The sequence below is a fragment of the Mustela nigripes genome, chromosome 4 (genome assembly GCF_022355385.1).
Source record: "Mustela nigripes isolate SB6536 chromosome 4, MUSNIG.SB6536, whole genome shotgun sequence".
Lineage (NCBI taxonomy): Eukaryota > Metazoa > Chordata > Mammalia > Carnivora > Mustelidae > Mustela > Mustela nigripes.
In genome coordinates this window covers 6,840,877-6,858,871 of record NC_081560.1, presented here as the reverse complement: position 1 = coordinate 6,858,871, position 17,995 = coordinate 6,840,877, and the positions used below count along the sequence as shown (strand labels likewise).

Below are 17,995 nucleotides of genomic sequence, written 5' to 3'. Positions count from 1 at the left end.
TACTGGGTTCGCGCGCAGGAGAAGCCGCGGAGCCGGGCTCTGCTTTCCGGTTCCCCGCCCGCGGCTCTCGGGGTCCCGCCTGCTTTGTTGCGACTGTGCAGGTCGCTATTATTGGGTAACAGGCGCCCCTTTGCCCCGTTCTCTCGGGGGAGCGGACCGGGGGGCGCGCAGCCATGCGAGTGCGGCGGCCGAACGGGACGGAGGGAGCCCCCGGGTGCCCGCTAGTGGGGCCGGGCCTCAGCGCGCCCCCGGCCCCGCGCCCGGCGGGAGCGCGCGCTGACCCCGCAGGTAACCCGGGCGCGGGCGGCCGGCGTGGGGCGGGGTCGCCGCGAGCCTCGGTCCGCCACCTGTGCCGCGCTGGGTTCCGTGGACGAAATGGTTAAGCGAGAGGGAAGTGCTTTATGAACATTCCTTGAGACTGATCCCCAAAGTTGAGGGTTTTCTCTCTTCAGCGAGCTCTTTGCCAAAAACAGGATTCTCTTTTCCGATTGGATCACTGGTGTTGCTTTTAGTTCGTAGCTGGGGTTAGTGCTAAGTGTGCAAATGCGGAATTGCAGTTAACTTACTCGGGTTTTTTATTTGCCGTGTGTAATTGCCCTTCCTTGGGGTGGCATGTCAGACAGAGTTGGGAGCGGAGGCAGTGGTCGCGCAGCTTTTGAATCGCGCTTATCGGAGTGACAGGGGAACTAAATTCACTTTTACTTTGAGCCCAGAGTTCCTAGGACCTAACCCTATCCTAACACTCCGCAGCAGTTTTAACGCTTCATTTTGTGGCCGCCTTGTTTACCTGATTTTCTGAAATCCTGGGGAGTTCATGGCTTGTGTAGCAAGATAAGAAAAAATGGTTTGAAAAGCAAAACTAGTTGTTTTGTTTTCAAAGAAATTTGGACTTTCTTTGTTCAGGAAGGGTTCTTGGATACTAGATTTTTTTTTTTCTTTTTACTTTGAAGTGCCGTTTGTTGCTTTCTATGGTAAGTCCAATAGTCGCGTGGCATTTCCAATAACAAAACATGCAAGCTTTAACCCTACTATGCCCATTTTGGGAGGTTTCAGGAGACTGCTCATTAAGTTTGAGAGGGCTGGCTGGATTACTCTCTGAAAATATTAAACTTTTTTTTTTCCTCGTTGGCACCATTTTTTAAAAAACGTTTTTGCCAAAAAGGAAAGTTTCGAAACACTGTAGATACACTAGGGTTTTAACTTACAGTACCCTCCTTCTGTCAGCTCCATGCTCAAGTCTTCACAGCCATGGCTCCCAGTCCTAATGTCTGGGAGGCCACATCAAGAGGCCTAAGGGACACATGAATGGCTGGGCTGATTCTGCCCCTTGCTTTGATATGACAGGCCCTAGAATTCCTTTGCCTCTTGCTGAATATTGTCTTCTAGGGGTAATTAACTTACTGTTGTCATTACAGCCTTTATACATGTCAGACTCTGAATTCCTTGAAGGTAGGGGATATGCCTTATTTTTGCATCCCGGAAGTAGCATAGAACTTGGTACCTCAAGTTGTTTTTCTAAATGACTAAATCTGGAATAATTGCCCCAGTGTTTGACCGCCTGTGATGTGGGCTGCAGAAAACACTTAATATTGGTAAGAAATGCAGGTTTTGTTATAATTGCTGTTAAAAACCCCAGGATCAAATACAACAAAACAAAAAATGCTCAGGTTTTTTTTAGCTATGGAAATCCAGGAAAGTGGTAAGAAAACAAGTGGCAAAACGTGAATTATCTTGTTTTCCTTCAGAACTCATTTTAAGGTGCAGCTTTTGTTTTGTTCTGTTTTTCGCAAAAGGTTGAAGTATTTTTCCCCGGGTTAAGCATTACAGCCTTGCTTTTGAAATAAAATCTCTTGGTAGCTGAGGTTCTTCCCTGTCTGGAGCCAGTGCACACCCACTTGTGAGGCCAGAATGGGATGTGGCCTCTCGCTGGAGAGACCATTCTTGGGTCCTTGAGGGCCTTTGTTCAGAAATTCACTCCCAATATACCCAGCAGGCTTAGTGTGCCTTTCTTTCAGGATGGAAAATTAAAATGAATGTACTTTATTTTTTTTTTCAAGATTTTTATTTCTTTAAGTAATCTCTGTACCCATCGTGGGGCTAGAATCCACAACCCTGAGATCAAGAGGTATGTGTCCTCCCAACTGAGCCAGCTGGGTGCCCCAAAATGAATGTACTTTATTTTTTAAAAAGATTTTATTTATTTGACAGAGATCCCAGGTAGGCAGAGCAGCAGGAAGAGAGAAAGGGGGAAGCAGGCTCCCTGCTGCCCTAGGATCCCAGGACCCTAGGATCATGACCTGAGCCAAAGGCAGAGGCTTTAACCCACTGAGCCATCCAGGCGCCCCATGAAGGTACTTTAAATGGAGGAGTTGTTACTTGCCATTTTTCATATTAAAAATGAGGGCCCCCAAAACTTAGTTATGTGTTTGTGTTTTTCTTCCTGGCTGTTTTGGCCCTAGAGCGTTCCCAAGGCCACAGGCCTTCTGTCTTCAGCAGCTGAGTCAGTCTGGAACAGGATGGCTTTGGGGAACCATGGGCTTGTTTTGAACTTTATCTTTTAGATATACCTAGAGAAAAGAGTGTACCATTTTTAAGGGCCAATTCTAGGTTCACTTTGCCCTTTTTTTCGAGACCTGATAGTTTTTCAGTGAAAAGTGTGTTTGCTTCTCAGAACAGAGGAGTAAACATTAAATGAAAAATCAAATTTGAGTAAAACCCTTAACTATATTCTGTTACTAAGGCCTTTCAGCTTCCTGTTTATAACACATGCATTTAATAATGCGTGCTATAATCAGAATTATGATACTTAATGATGCTAATTTTTATTCATACAGATATTTTCCAGCCATATATATGTTAGTTATTCATTTATTTTTGCTTGGGACATTTTGCATAGAACATTTTGCCTGGTAGAGAAGACCTGGGGTCTAATTTGAGCTTAACTTTGTTGGGCCTGTATTTCCTCACTTGTAAAATAACAAGGTTTTTAATTGATACTATTTTAAGATTTCTTTAGGCCTTCAGAGTGTGTGGATTCCGTGGGAATATCATTGCTTTTAATAGCCTTTGAAAAACTGTCCTCTTCTAAAAGCACGATCTCACTCATGTTTGAAAAGCCGACTTGTGAAGCCTGGGTTTGATAGTCATTTAAATTTTTTTCCTTTGGGAAACCTGGATCAAGTAAGCCGAGTTCCCTCACTGGCTTCCGCTCCCAGCATCCCTGACGTGGTTCCCCGTGCAGATCTTTCTTCTGCTTCCGCTCCGGCTTCTGCTCTGTCTAGTGTACCGCAGCCCCTTCTATCACCGGGCACACTCCTGCTCCTTCAAAAAAGGCTCCATGTAGGCCCTGACCTCCTGTCCCATGCCATCCCGGTCTAGGAGCCCTGCCTGGGACCCCATGAGGCCCTGCCTGGGTCGGTGTCCTAGGACCTTACCCTGTGACTTCTCCCACTCGACGGACCTCCGTTAGGGCTGGGAATGTGAGCGAGACATCTGTCCTCTGTGCCTAGTGCCTACCTGGCTGAGTCAACATTCATTTACCTCCTACTGTGTTCAGGAACAGACACACACCTAGAATCTTGACGGAGCTTTGGGAAATGTAAGTACCGTAGTCTGCGCTCCCTTGCAGCGTGTCGCTGGAAAAGGTGACGCTTTGAGTGGTTAAGGTCAGGCCTAGTAGGTAGTGATTCTACAACAGGACGGAGGGCCTCCCTCCAGAGCTCCAGCTACAACCAGAGCTTCCGAAGTGTTTCATAAGAAAGTGCGAAGAGGAGAAGAGATCAGAATGAAAATGCTGTCACCATCGGTAACTGATAATTGGTCATTACGACAATCAATTACGCAAAACTCTTTTGACCACAAAGCGTGAACTTACTCTTCTTGGTCTTTTAGTAAGTGGTGGTCACTCAAGCAGAGTACTTGGACACTGGTGGCATAGAAATAAACGGTTCTGGAACTTTGAACTGTCACATCAGTTCCCTGATTGAATTGGGTGTGATGTGATTCATTGGCCTTGCCAGAATTTGTAAAACCGTTTTAAGACTATTCAGATCGAACAAGTTGCAATTTTTAAAAAGGCCTGTGTGAGAAAATATTTTGGAAAACTGGTTGTATGAAATGTGTGCAGCCATCTTATTTATTTTTTAAGATTTTATTTATTTATTTGACAGAGATCACAAGTAGGCAGAGAGGCAGGCAGAGAGGGGGGCTGGAGGGGGGAAGCAGGCTCCCTGCTGAGCAGAAAGCCCGGTGTGGGGCTTGATCCCCAACCCCGGGATCATGACCTGAGCTGAAGGCAGAGGCTTTAACCCACTGAGCCACCCAGACACCCCGTGTGCAGCCATTTAAAATCTGTGAATGAAAACATTTAAAATAGTACAAAAAGGGGGCACCTGGGTGGCTCAGTGGGTTAAGCCTCTGCCTCAGGCCCTGGTCTCAGGGTCCTGGGATCGAGCCCCACATCAGGCTCTCTGCTCAGCGGGGAGCCTGCTCCCCCCCCCCCCCCCCTCCCAACTTGTGATCTCTTTCTGTGTCAAATAAATAAATAAAATCTTAAAAAAAATAGTATAAAAAGGTTCTAATTTTAGGGTGGTGAGCTTCTGTGGTTTTTAATACCCCCCCCTTTTTTTTATTAAGTTTTTAAGAAACAAAAGATAGTACAAATGATCTTAGGATGGTGAAAGCCTCTCCCAGCACGACACCAAAAGTGGGAACTGTTTAAAGTGGAAAAAATCAGAATTATTAAACTTCTGTATGCTAAAATGCCATAAAGAGAATAAGGACAAGTGGCTAACGGAGAGAGATATTGTGACCTAGAAGCAATTTAACTTTCCTTATTATAAAAAGAGGGCTTGTAAACCAGAAGGTTAAAAGAAGGTGCAGGAAACCTGGAGAAAGTTTCGGCTTCACCCACAGTACTCCTAGAAATGCCGGTTAGTGAGATACTGGTCTGAAATATTTTGGCCTAGATTAAAAAATAAACCACTTCTGGTGAAGGCATGGAGAAATGAGCCTACTCACACGTTGCTAGAAAAAGTAATTTAGTATGACTTTTGCAAGAGAAATATGTGACACACACACAGAAGATCTGTGTGCCCTTTGAAATAGCTAATCTACTTCTAAAGTTTAGGAGAGAAACTGATTAGTAGATTAATACTTTGTCATGAGAAAACATATTTAACACCCTCTTTGAGCATGTGTTTTCAGTTTTTTGCTATTCAGGATGATTACGTCATCATTTTTAGATAACTTTGCATTTCTGCAGTTCTGTATTTAATGACTATTCAGTGAATATTAAATGACCGAAACCTGCTATAAAACAATACATGTAATGTCTAAAATTTTAGGTTGTTGGTATTTGAGTATATACATTAAAAAAAAGGGGGGGGGGTGGAGGGCCTAAACCAAAAAATGAATAGTGATTATCTCCAGGCTGTGGATTTAGAAGTTATTTTTAGTTTAGTCTTATTTTTGTTTTTTCCTCCAGTTTTCTCCAGTGCACATATATCTGTAATACAGTGGAGTAATTGGTAAAAACAACCCCAAAAAAGGCCAGTATAGCTACTGGGACTCCTTGCCAGTGAGGTGTTTCTGCTTGGTGTCCTGCCCTTGTGGCCTGGGCGTGGCTTTGCAAGCCGATCCTGTCCTGCGTGCTGGGTCCCTGTTGCGCGTGCTGGTGCCCCGTGTGTGAGGACAGGGCCGCCTGATCTTCCCCTTCTCTCCCCTGCGTTTCCATCCGACGGGTTCCCTCGTGCCCTCCATGAAACCATCTTAATGTTAAACCATCTCCTGGAACTCCTTGATGTTTTGATATTTTATTATAACACCGAATTCCATACTGCCCGATCGTCTTGAGTGTGGAAGCTTCCTTTTCTTAGTGATATTGTGAACGTCTTACCGTTGTTTGCTTACTTCGTAACTCCTAGTATGAGTAGGTGCGTTTCTAGATTGACTGTAAACCTATTGTGCTTCCTATACATTTGCTAAAAATTGGAAGAAAATTTTTTTGGCACACCTTGTGCTGTAGCTTGGAAAATTGAAATGTTACCATCAACTTAAGAAATGTGTTCTAAATGACAAATGAGGAATGCCGTTGGACTGATGAGCAGAGGTGCACAGAAGTATGGCGCCAAATGCCAGGAATAAAATGCCTCTACTATGTAGAAATCAGTTAACCAGATACTAACTGAGATAGTTACGTGTGACCGAGGAGCCGCTCAAAGTCGGGCCGTGAGGGAAAGGCCGGGGCTCAGACCTCCCTCCCTGCCGGATGGAAGGAGGCCTGCTCTGGCCAGACTGGGGGGCGTTTGGCTCGCAGGAGGATCGAGAAGGGAAAGTCCCAGAGTGGATTCTTCTGACTTCCACTGTGTTAAAGACTTAAAATCCATGAAAAATTTCCTTGCTTGTCCGTCTGAACGTGTAATCATAGCACTATTTGCTCAGCACTTAGTATGAGCCAGAGATGGGGCCGAACCCACACCGTGACCTTGGCGCCGCTCCCCCTCGGCTTTCTGCTTGTTGCCAATGCCTCCCCTTGGACAGAAGCCTTGTCTCTGTTCCTGGCCGGCGGGAGCCGCGGACACCCAGTGCCGGCACGTTTTCCTAGTGCCCGGGGACTCCCCCAGGTGGTGTCTCCTGTTCGCTGTGGTGAAGAAAGACTGTCAATGGGAGGACCCCAAAACCCAAAGCCGGGGAGGGCCCGGCGATGGTGAAGATCGTCAGCCTATTGGGCAGTTTGCCCCGAGTGCTCCCTTCCGTTGTACCCGTGCACGTGTTCCGTGTGTCGGGGACGTAGCTGCGTGTGGGTTGTTGTGTCATGTCTGCAGTCGAGCTCTGGGGCGAGTCTGGTGAGGCGGATCCTGCAGAGAGCCCCGCTCAGATGGCGAAGCTTCCTTCGCTTTTGTTTTTTTGTTTGTTCCTTTTTCGGTCACTGTTTTTATAACAAACGTGCTCAGCTTTACTGTACATTGACTGCTGCACGTGTTACTGCATTTCCAGTATTTTCATTTGTTTGTTGAGACCCGAATCTGTCCAATATGTTCGGTGACCTGTCAGGTAGGAGGGTGGGACATGGGTGAATAAATACATTTAGGAAATGCTGGGTTGCATCTTGAGGGACCTTTAATATGTCGGTGTTTGTTGCCATTACAGGGAGCTCTGGATCTTCCAGGGGACATATGTCAGATAGGGCGTGTGGGTCTGTAACGAGGTACACTCTTCATTTAACGTAGCCTTTGAGGGAAGCGAGCCTTACTACCAGAGTAAAGAACGCATGTTGTTTTGTAGAACACATACCGAGTTTAGAATCATAGCATGAAAGATAACGCGCCTTGCAGTGGCAAGCAGTACTAGTAAATCGACACGTTCATTTTTGTTCTATCTTTGGTGAAGCACTGATTGAGTCTGGACGTGCTTGTGTTCTTTGGATCAATGTGGGAAGTGACTTAGAGACCAGGATCTTAATGAATACGGTCAGACGTGTAGTTGTCTAGAAACAATTTCTGCTTCGCTCCATTCCACGTCTGAATCCTAAATGCGGTTCCGGAAAGTAGCCAAAACAGATTTTTAAAGTGCATGCTTTAGGATCTATAATCACTGCTGAAGACCTCCAGCAAAGTCAAAGTATATCACTTACATGGTCTTGGTGGTGTCGTACTAAACCTACTTTAAAACCTGGAAAACATTGTTATGACATGAACTACAAAGAGATTTCAAAAAAAAATTTTTTTTTTTTTTTAAACTCCTAACTGTCTGGACTGGAAAAGCATTTCAGTCCACTGAAAATCAGACTGCATGTCTCTCTTCTCCGAGATTCTTTCCTGGTGTGTGACATAGGTTCTTCTGCATTTCCGGCTCTGTGGTTTCCAGAGTGTGAACGGTGTATCCAGGAGACAGCAGATGAATTTGGGGTTGTCTTTTCTAGAGCAGTTCGGCCTCTTTAAGGAGGGGGCTGCAGATGCTGATTCCCAAAGTTCTGGGCCGGGTCACCCTTTTTCTTCTCAAAAGATCTCTTGACAGTAGCTCCTGCAGAGACTGCTCTCTGCTCTCTGATCTTTTCTTCTCCTGATGGAGATTCAGGAGATCGCTCTTGACTTGGTTCTGTGTTCTAGTCAATTCTGCCCTGGGGCTTTGCAGTTTTGTTTCTGCTAAGCAGCTGTGATGCTTCTAACTGTTGGCTTACTGGCCTCCTCCTGAGCGCCACACCCTCCTCCTCCTGACTGTCCTCCAGGCTTTCTGTCCTGCTGCCCTGCCTTCCATCTCCACTTGCTCAGACTCCCCTCTCTCGCTCCGTGAGCAGAGTCCAACTTCTCTCTTGCTGGCATCGTATCTGAGACTTCAGCGTGTTCCTCTCGTGTCCGTGTTCCGTGCGCTATGCAGCCTTGCCAGTTCTTTCTTCCAGATGCTCTGTACTTGCACCTTCAGTTTTGGTTCTAGCCCGAGCTTCATGTTGCCTTTACGTCCTCGCGCTCCTTCCCCTGTATTCAGGATTTGCTGGGGGTCTGGTGACCAGAGCCTGCCCCGGGGGGTGGAGTATTGGAGTCACGGTGATTTGGTCGAGTGGGCGCCACTTTTGGTTCTTGAGTACTGCCCCCCCCCCCCCCCGACCAGGAGCCCATCCCCTCCCCCGAAGCTCAACTGCAAGTCCAGCTCTGGACACAGCCCGGCGAGCTCGACTGTGGGTCTGCAATAAAATTTAATGGAATTTCAACAAACCAAACCAATTTGGAGTTCTGTTAACTTTGAGATTTTAACTGTGCTGTAGAAATTTTCTTTTAAAGATTTTTATTTTTTTTTAATTTTAATTTTTTTTTTATTTACTTGAGAGAGAGAGCGTGAGAAGGTGAGAGAGGAGAAGGTCAGAGAGAGAAGCAGACTCCCCATGGAGCTGGGAGTCCGATGTGGGACTCGATCCCGGGACTCCAGGATCATGACCTGAGCCGAAGGCAGTCGTCCAACCAACTGAGCCACCCAACCAACTGAGCCACCCAGGCGTCCCAGAAATTTTCTTTTGATAAGGCCGATTATTGGGAAATGTCTATGGTTAAAGAATTCAGACTAACCAACAAGCCATGTTACACAAAAATTTACTTTTGAGCGTCTCGATGTAGTGTAAGGTAAACATCTACAGTGCTTTTTTTTGGTAGATACATTAAAGGTGTGTGTGAGGGCTTGTAACTAGGACAGAAGATTCCCTTAATAGTTGTAGTGAAAAGTAATTTTAAAACACATTCAGATGACTCCCTTGGCAGCAGTGAATGGAACTACAGTTTCACATTAAAAAGAGGATTTTTTCCCCCCAAAATGTGGAGGAGAGGGTTTTGTTTTATTGAAGGTGTTAGTATAGACTAAGTGAACACATACATAGTGTGTGAGGTCTGACAAAAGATTAATCCTAAAATGTGCTGCTTTCTATAGCTCATTGCACTTACACCTTGCACAAGTTGGTTTCTTTGCAAAGTGCTGATGTGTAAATTTTATTTTAGAAAATTGAGTTGTTTGTGAAGTGTCCTTTTTTTTTTTTTTTTTTTTAAAGATTTATATATTTGAGAGAGAACTTGCAGAGGGGAGCCGGGGAGAGGGAGAGAGAGAAAGAATCATAAAGAGGCTTTAGTGCTCAGCACAGAGCCTGACTTTGGGCTCCCTCTCACTTTAGATCATGACATGAGCCAAAACCAAGAACTGGATCGATGCTTAATCCACGGAGCCATCCACATGCCCCCTTTTTTCGTGTTTCTGTGTGGGTCTTAATTATTGTAGAGGTTCAAGAGAGGCTCTTATGTTTCTTCTGCCCTTAAATAATAACGTAAAAAATCACTAGTTTTATGGTGACTACAAAAACAGGTTAGTTGTGCACCTTCTGAGAGAAATTCACTACAAATTTTTGCAACTAGAAATATCTGGACCCCAAGCAGTTAATTTTTTTTTTTTTTTTTAAGTGAAGATGCTAGGAGTTTAAATCTGTTTCAGAATCCTCTTAGGGGAAGCTGGTGTTTTGAGTTTGCCACATTTTCCCCTTTGTTATGGATATGGAGATTGTTTTGAGTCAGGGTAGGGAGCATGATTTAAAAGGAAAAAAAGAAGCCCTCACTCACCTGCCCCCCCCCCCCAAAAAAAACCAAAAAACCCAAACCAAACAGACCTGTTATTATTATTAAGGTTATTATCAAATGGCATGTTTTCATGAGCTTAGAAGATGTACTCCAGTAATTGACAGACTGAATTTAATTTTACATTTTATTGACTCAAACCCCTGGTTTTAAATACATGTAGTTGTGTATTATGTATCCTCACCATACCTTTTTTTTTTTCTTTCTTACCTTTTTTTTTTTTTTTTTAAGATTTTATTTGAGAGCATGAGAGCGAGCGAGCCTGAGAGGGAGAAGCAGAGAGAGAGAGAGAGAGAGAGAGAGAGACACACACACACACACACACACACACACACACACACACCCCCCCCCCCCCCCCCCCCCGCTGAGCAGCGAGCCGGATGTGGGACTGGATCCCCGGACTCTAGGATCATGACCTGAAGCTAAAGGCAGCCGCTCAACCAACTGAGCCACCTAGGTGCCCTCCATAGCTGTCCCCCAATATGTATAATGGGAAATAGAAGTACTGGATGTTGTAGTAGCTACTGAGCACTTTTTCAACAAGCTGCTTTTTCTCCGCGCAGCATCGGAGCATGCGCATGTAGGGGGGTTGCAGACCCGTGGGAGGAGGCATTGCGCTGTCAGTAACCCCAGTAATCGAGGCGGTTGTCCGCGCAGGGACATTTCGCCTACAGGAGGATGATTCTGATTTCTCTTGGTATCTTCCGGAAGGTGAATAAATCGTTAGAATGTATTCAAAACAAAACCGGAGCGTAAAAGCTGTAAATCAGAGTGTTGAGGTAGAACTGTTTATCCTTTTAATAGTTTTCATTGAGGGGGTGAGGGAGGGAGAGAAACTTAAGCAGGCGCCAGCCGCCCCCTCGGCAGCCTGAGCGGGTGTGGGGCTCAGTCTCAAGACTCTGAGGTCATAGTCTGAGCTGAAATCAAGAGTCAGACGTTTAACGGACTGAGCCACTCAGGCACCACTGTTTATCCTTTTTTAACCAGTTTGTAGTGAAATGGGAAGTGTCTTTGAAAGTTCACTTGGCCAGGGATAGTTGCTGACCAGAATTTTTAACTCAGGGTTGAATTTTTTTGTTCTTAAGATTTTTTTTATTTAGGGGCACCTGGGTGGCCCAGTGGGTTAAAGCCTCTGCCTTCAGCTCAGGTCATGATCCCAGGGTCCTGGGATAGAGCCCCGAATCGGTGTCTCTGCTCAGCAGGGAGCCTGCTTCCTCCTCTCTCTCTGCCTGCCTCTCTGCCTACTTGTGATTTCTCTCTCTATATCAAATAAGTAAATAAAATCTTTAAAAAAAAAAGATTATTATTATTATTTTTAAGTAATCTCTATCCTTAAAACGTGGGACTTGAACTCATGACCCCGAGATCAAGAATTGCATGCTCTATGGGTGGAGCCAGTCAGGCGCCCTCGGGGCTGATTTTTTAGTATTAGTGGCAAGAGAAGTGATGATTGAAAAAACCCAGCTTAGGTGACTGTTCCCGTAGAGATGGGGTGGCTTTCCCAGTCTGCTGGTTTGGCACCCACCCACTAGAGGGCAAAGCGTTCACCACACATGGGGAAAATTTGGAGATGAGTTGAATAGCAGTGTGGGAACTAGAAGTTGAAACTTCATTTAAGTGAAAGTTAGAACTGTTGTAAAGTAATGTGCCCTTCCCTGAAACAGCTCTCCTGCACGAGCCTTTCCAGGAGAGGGTGGGACAGGCCATCTGCGTGCTGCCTGTGATCAGGCCTCCCCAGCTTTCGGTCCGTCTGTGCGCACCCTCAGTGGCCTGAACATGGTTCCTGTACCAGCCATAACCCGGTCATTTCCGGAGGGAGTGACGCCTTGCTGTCTGTGTTTGGTGTGTGTGTGAGCATCTGACAGTGCTGTGGCACCAACGCAGGAATTTCTTGGGTGCTGATGAGCACTGAAAGCTCTTTAGTATTGGGTTCTCCAAACTTACTGGATTCAGTAGGACAGAAGCTCACTCATTAACTAGCAAGATAGATAAGAAACATTTTTAAAGCCAGTATTTTAAAGCATTCTGTTGAAACAAAACTTTTTGGTAGTAGAATGATTCAGATGATTTTTTTTTTTTTTAAGACTGTATATATTTTTTTTACACAAACCCAGAGAGACCAGGGGGGAGGGGGAGGGGGGGGGGGGGAAGCAGGCTCCCTGCTGAGCAGAGAGTTCGATGTGGGGGTTGATCCCAGAACCCTGGGATCATGACCTGAGCCGAAAGCAGAGGCTTTAACCCACTGAGCCACCCAGGTGCCCCCAGATGATTTTTTTTTTAAGATTTTATTTATTTATTTGACAGAGACAGAGATCACAAGTAGGCAAAGAGGCAGGCAGAGACAGAGGAGGAAGCAGATGCCGGGCTTGATCCCAGGACCCTGAGATCATGACCTGAGTCGAAGGCAGAGGCTTTAACCCACTGAGCCACCCAGGCACCCTGATTCAGATGATTTTTAAGGAAGAATGCAATTTCAAAGACAATTTGAGCCTCTGGCAACTACTTCTGGCTGGATCTCCAGGTCCGTCGGAATACAAGCTCCCATCTTCCCAAGACAGGTACGCTTCTGAGGGGATCTTTGGCAAGTACTGCCCTTGGTGTCCTCCATTATCAAGGATATTCAGAAATTTTCAGGCAACGTTAATTTACCTCTTTTTGACCTAAAAAATAAGCACGCTAGCTTTGACATTTCTCCCCTGAGAAGTTTTTGTTGTGTTTTAAATTTAAGTACCACTGTTAGGATTATCCGGACATCCGATAACCTGTGTAGAAGCGCTGCTATGACTAGAATAGTAGAGAGTGCTTACTACGTGCCAGGTGCTCTTGTAAATATTTTATTTACATAACTCATCTGTTCCTTTCAACAACCTTGTCAGATAGGTACTGTTGGTATCCCCATGACACAGAATTATAGGCACAGAAGGCAAGGGATCTGCCCGAGCCCACAGAGGTAGTGAGTTGTGAAGCTGGCATGTTGAAGTCCCACAGACAGCCACATACCTTTATACATTTACATAAATATGTATTTATTTATATATTAACTACAGTATTTGAAAAAGCACTGTCCCTGTGTGAGGTTGATCCATGCTTCCTGACTTGTTTCTGCAGTAAGAAACACATTTTGTGGGAGAACCCCAGTCACCCATAGGCATAACAGATAAAAGATACACTGCGTAATACTTCTCATTGTGTTCTGGGAGGGTTTTTTTCTATTTCACTTCTTTAAAAAGTTCACTTGCCATTTACCAAGTTGATGTCACAATCTACACATTATGAAATTGCAGCCCTCAATTTGAAAAACATACATGTAGGTAATCCTGACGAAATGCAATACAGTTTTTCTTTGTTTTAAAAAGTGAATGAAAATGCTTGGAAATAAAATACATGCCAGCATCAAGTGAGATCCTTGAGTAAGTGTGCTTTGTGCCACAGGCTAGATCTGAAATTCGGTCTTTAGCAGTGGAAACGAGTTTCTGTGGACAGACCTGTCAGTAGGTACCACACCTGTTGACTAATCGGTGTCTGGTCTTCTGTGGGTTTCCGAGTTTTCTGAAACACTTTACCCTAGTGAAGCTCAGGGCGCCCTATTTGGAGGTCACATGGTAATTAAAATAGGAAGGGTCTGTATGCTGACTGAATTGAGGTTCTGTTATGTGGATTTTTAGGATTTAAAAGGACTCTCTTTTTTGTGTTAATTAATTGTTCAAGTACCCAAGCCTAAGAGCAAAAAATGTTTAATTCTGAGGATGTTCATGGGAGAAAATTCTGTACTTAATGACATCTGAAATGTCTCATAATTATAAAATCATGTGTGTGGGTGTGTTGGGGAATGAATTAAATTTGCATGTGCATATATTTATATTACATAATTAGACAAAGATTGAACATGAGAAGGCAACTGTATTAATTCATTTAGTATAAGGGTGAGGGCCTGCTAATTTCAAACCTCTGCTGGTGTTGAGTGGGAGAAGGCAGAGAGAGTCACCATGAAACTTGAAATCCCTGTGCCCTACGGTGGTGGGTCCTGGCCTTGATTCTCAGCTTTTAAAGCCATCAGTTTTACATTTTTTATGGCTTGTTTCAATAATTATTTTCATAATCCTGAGTAAATTCTATCCATTATGTAAATGTTGTATTCCCCCCACACACACACCACTACACACACTCACATACTCTCTCTCTCTCTCTGCGCCAGGAGAAAATGAAAGGCCGTGCCAACAGCTGTGCGGCAGCATCTCTCTCTACATTGTAGTAGTTCTGTGTGCTGATGGGCTGAGTGGGTTTTTGTCTGAGTGTAATCGGGGGTTCAGGTGCTTGAAATCCTTGGAGTGGTAAGTTGACCGGTATTTCTGGAGCACTTGGAGTGCCACGGCCTTGTGTTTGGTGCTGAGGATTCGACTGTGAATGGGGCGCCTGCCCTCCGGCCACAGAACAGTCCTGAGAGAGGTTCTGTTGACAAAGGGCTACCTTTAGTGAAGCTTTTTGTTTCGTCACCTTTTCCATTTTTAGAGTAACAGACGTATAAAATTCATTTATTGAAACCTCCATTACTCAAATAATAATGAGCAAAAGAACCTTATTTTGAATTCAGGAAATTAAGCAAATACAGTATTTGATACACGCTTTTTGTTTACTCCCGTTTTCCAGATTATAAAATACAAGTGTATTTCATGAGTAAATAAATAAATAAATAAATAATCAGCCTCTACCTTCATTTTTTCCCCCCAAAACTGTTTTTTAGGGGGGTTTTTTAATTTCTTTGTTTTGTTCTTTTTTTTTTTTTTTTTTTTAGAGCTTACAGGTTCACAGCAAAATTAAAGAGGAAGGTACAGAGGTTCCCATGTACCCCTGCCCCCACATACAGCCTTACTACCCTCTTAACCGCCTTCTTGCACCGGAGTGGTTAAATCAGTGTTAAAAATCAGTGGACCTACACTGACACATCATAATCACCCCAAGGCTGTAGTTTAAGACATTAGGGTTCACACTTGGTGAAGTACATTCTGTGGGTTTGGACAAATTTGTAATGACCTACATCCACCATTAGAGTATGATGCAGGGTATTTTCACTGCCCTAAAACTCCTCTGGGTTCTGCTTGTTTATCTGCCCCCGCCCAACCCCAGATTGCGGGCAGCCACTCTGACCTTTTGACGGTCTCTTCTGTAGTTTCGCCGTTTCAGGAATGCATACAGTGTGTAGCCTCTTGAGGTTGGCGTCTTTGACTTCATAATGTGCCTTTGAAGTCCCTCCGTGACTTGGCTTGACAGTTCATTTCTTTTTAGTGAAGAATAACATTGCTTTGTCCTGTGGGCCACAGTTCATTCACGCATTTCTCTGCTGAGGGACATCTTGGTTGCCTGCAACTTGTGGCAATTATGAATAAAGTTGCTGTAAATATCCTTGCACAGGTTTGTTTTTTGTGTGTGTAGATGTAAGTTTTTAACTCCTTTAGGTAAATACCCAGCAGTGTACATGCTGGATTTTTTTTTTTTTTTAAAGATTTTATTTATTTATTTGATGGAGATCACAAGTAGGCAGAGAGGGAGGCAGGGTCGGGGGATTGGGAGGAAAGCAGGCTCCCCGCCAAGCAGAGAGCCCGATGCGGGGGTGGAGGGGGTTCGATCCTAGGACCCTGAGTTCATGACCTGAGCTGAAGGCAGAGGCTTAACCCACTGAGCCACCCAGGCACCCCTACATGCTGGACCTTATGGTAAAAGTATATTTAGTTTTCTAAGAAACCACCAGACTGTGTCTTCTAAGGTGGTTGCACTGTGTGTGTGTGTGTGTGTGTGTGTGTGTGCGCCCTCCAGCAGTGTTTGAGGGTTCTTTTCGCTCCATGTTCTTGCTGGCATTCAGCAGTGTCCGTGTTCCAGGCTTTGGCTCTTCTCACAGGTATGTGGTGGTATCTTGTGACAGTTTGCATTTCTCTGTGACACATGATGTGGAACATCTTTTCATCTGTTTGCCATCTGCATATCTTCTTTGTAAGGTCTTTGGCCAACCGTTTTTTTCTTTGTTAAGATTTTACTTATTTATTTGAGAGACAGAGAGAACCCGAGAGGAGGAGAGTCAGAAGGAGAAGCAGACCCCCTGTGGAGCCGGGAGCCCGATGCAGGACTCGATCTCGGGACTCCAGAATTATGACCTGAGCCAAAGGCAGTTGCTCAACCAGCTGAGCCCCCCCCCCCCCCAGGTGCCCTCTTTGGCCAATTTTTTAACCAAGTGGTTCTCTTAGTGAGTTTTAAGAGTTCTTATATATTTTGGTTAGTAATCCTTTATAAAATGTGACTTTTACAGATACTTCCCCTCCCTTTGTGGCTTGTCTTTTCATCCTCTCGACATTGTCTTTCATAAATCAGAAGTTTTAAATTTTCCTGAAGTTCGATTTACCAGTGATTTCCTTCTTGTTTCGTGCAGCTGGTGTTGTATCCAAAAAGGCACCAGCACACCCAAGGTCATCTAGGTTTTCTCCTGTTACCTTCTGGGAGTTTCGTAGTCTTGCTCCATGTTTTTTTCTTTCTTTCTTTCTTTCTTTCTTTCTTTCTTTCTCTCTTTCTCTCTTTCTCTCTTTCTTTCTTTCTTTCTTTTTTAAAGATTTTATTTATTTATTTGAGAGAGAGACAGTGAGAGACAGCACGAGAGGTAAGAAGGTCAGAGGGAGAAGCAGACTCCCCATGGAGCAAGGAGCCTGATGGAGACTCGATCCCAGGACTCTGGGATCATGACCTGAGTTGAAGGCAGTCGCTTAACCAACTGAGCCACCCAGTCGCCCTTTCTTTTCTTTTTTTAAGATTTTATTTACTTATTTTTCAGAGTGAGTGAGCAAGCATAAGCAGGGGGAGTGGCAGGCAGAGGGAGAAGCAGGCTCCTGCTGAGCACGGAGCCCAGTGCATTAGTCCATCCCAGGACCCTGGGATCATGACCCGAGCCGAAGGCAGACACTTAAGCGACTGAACCCCCCAAGCATCCTGCTCAACTCTTATTTATTTAACAGGGAAAGTGAGCACAAGTTGGTGGAACGGCAGGCAGAGGGAGAGGGAGAAGCAGGTTCCCCACTAAGAAGGAGCCTGATGTGGGGGTCAGTCCCAGAACCCCGGGATCATGACCCGAGCCCAAGGTAGCCACTTAACCTACTGAGCCACCCAGGCGCCCCTCCGCTTTCATTTTTAAGGAAGGTTTTACAAATATTACATGAATAATGTTCAACATATTAAAGATGTCCTTGTATTTATGTATTTAATGGGTTTTAATCATTTTCTGGCTAAAATCAGGTGAATTAGATGGGTCTTTTTTTTTTTTTTTTTTTTTTTAAGATTTTACTTATTTATTTGACAGAGATCACAAGTTTGCTGAGAGGCAGGCAGAGAGAGGGGGGGAAGCAGGCTCCCCACAGAGCAGAGAGCCCGATTCAGGGCTCGATCCCAGGACTCTAGGATCATGACCTGAGCTGAAGGCAGAGGCTTTAACCCACTGAGCCACCCAGGTACCTCTAGATGTGTCTTTTAGGATGATCTACTACTACCTTTGCTGTATTTTCGAGGGAAGAACACAGGCTATCATTTGGGGAAGTTCTACTGTGTAGCAGGCATAGAACTAGGCATTTTAACATCTGATACCTCCTCTAAATCTCCAGTTGGTATTTGGGTCTTTAATTTAAAATGAATTAACAGAATTAGAGCCGACATTATTGAAGGAACCAGGTGTTGCGATCTACGTGAATCTGATTAGCAGTGCTCACTTGGATTTGGATTCTCTCGTCGTCTCTTCGTAGTGGTTGGCGTAGTATTTTCTCAGTCCCACCGGGTGGTGATCGGAGTTGGGGAGTCCGCTTTGCGGAGATCACCAGAGGAGCCCCTGGTAGAGGGCAGTTGAAAGCATGAATGCAGGC

The 17,995-nt window shown here is 44.8% G+C and overlaps 1 protein-coding gene across 3 annotated transcripts in view; it reads left to right on the top strand.

Annotated features, from left to right (window-relative positions):
• CUL1 (cullin 1) overlaps positions 1 to 17,995 on the top strand; it is a 105,007-nt gene that overhangs the window by 1,282 nt on the left and 85,730 nt on the right. The window lies entirely within an intron of this gene.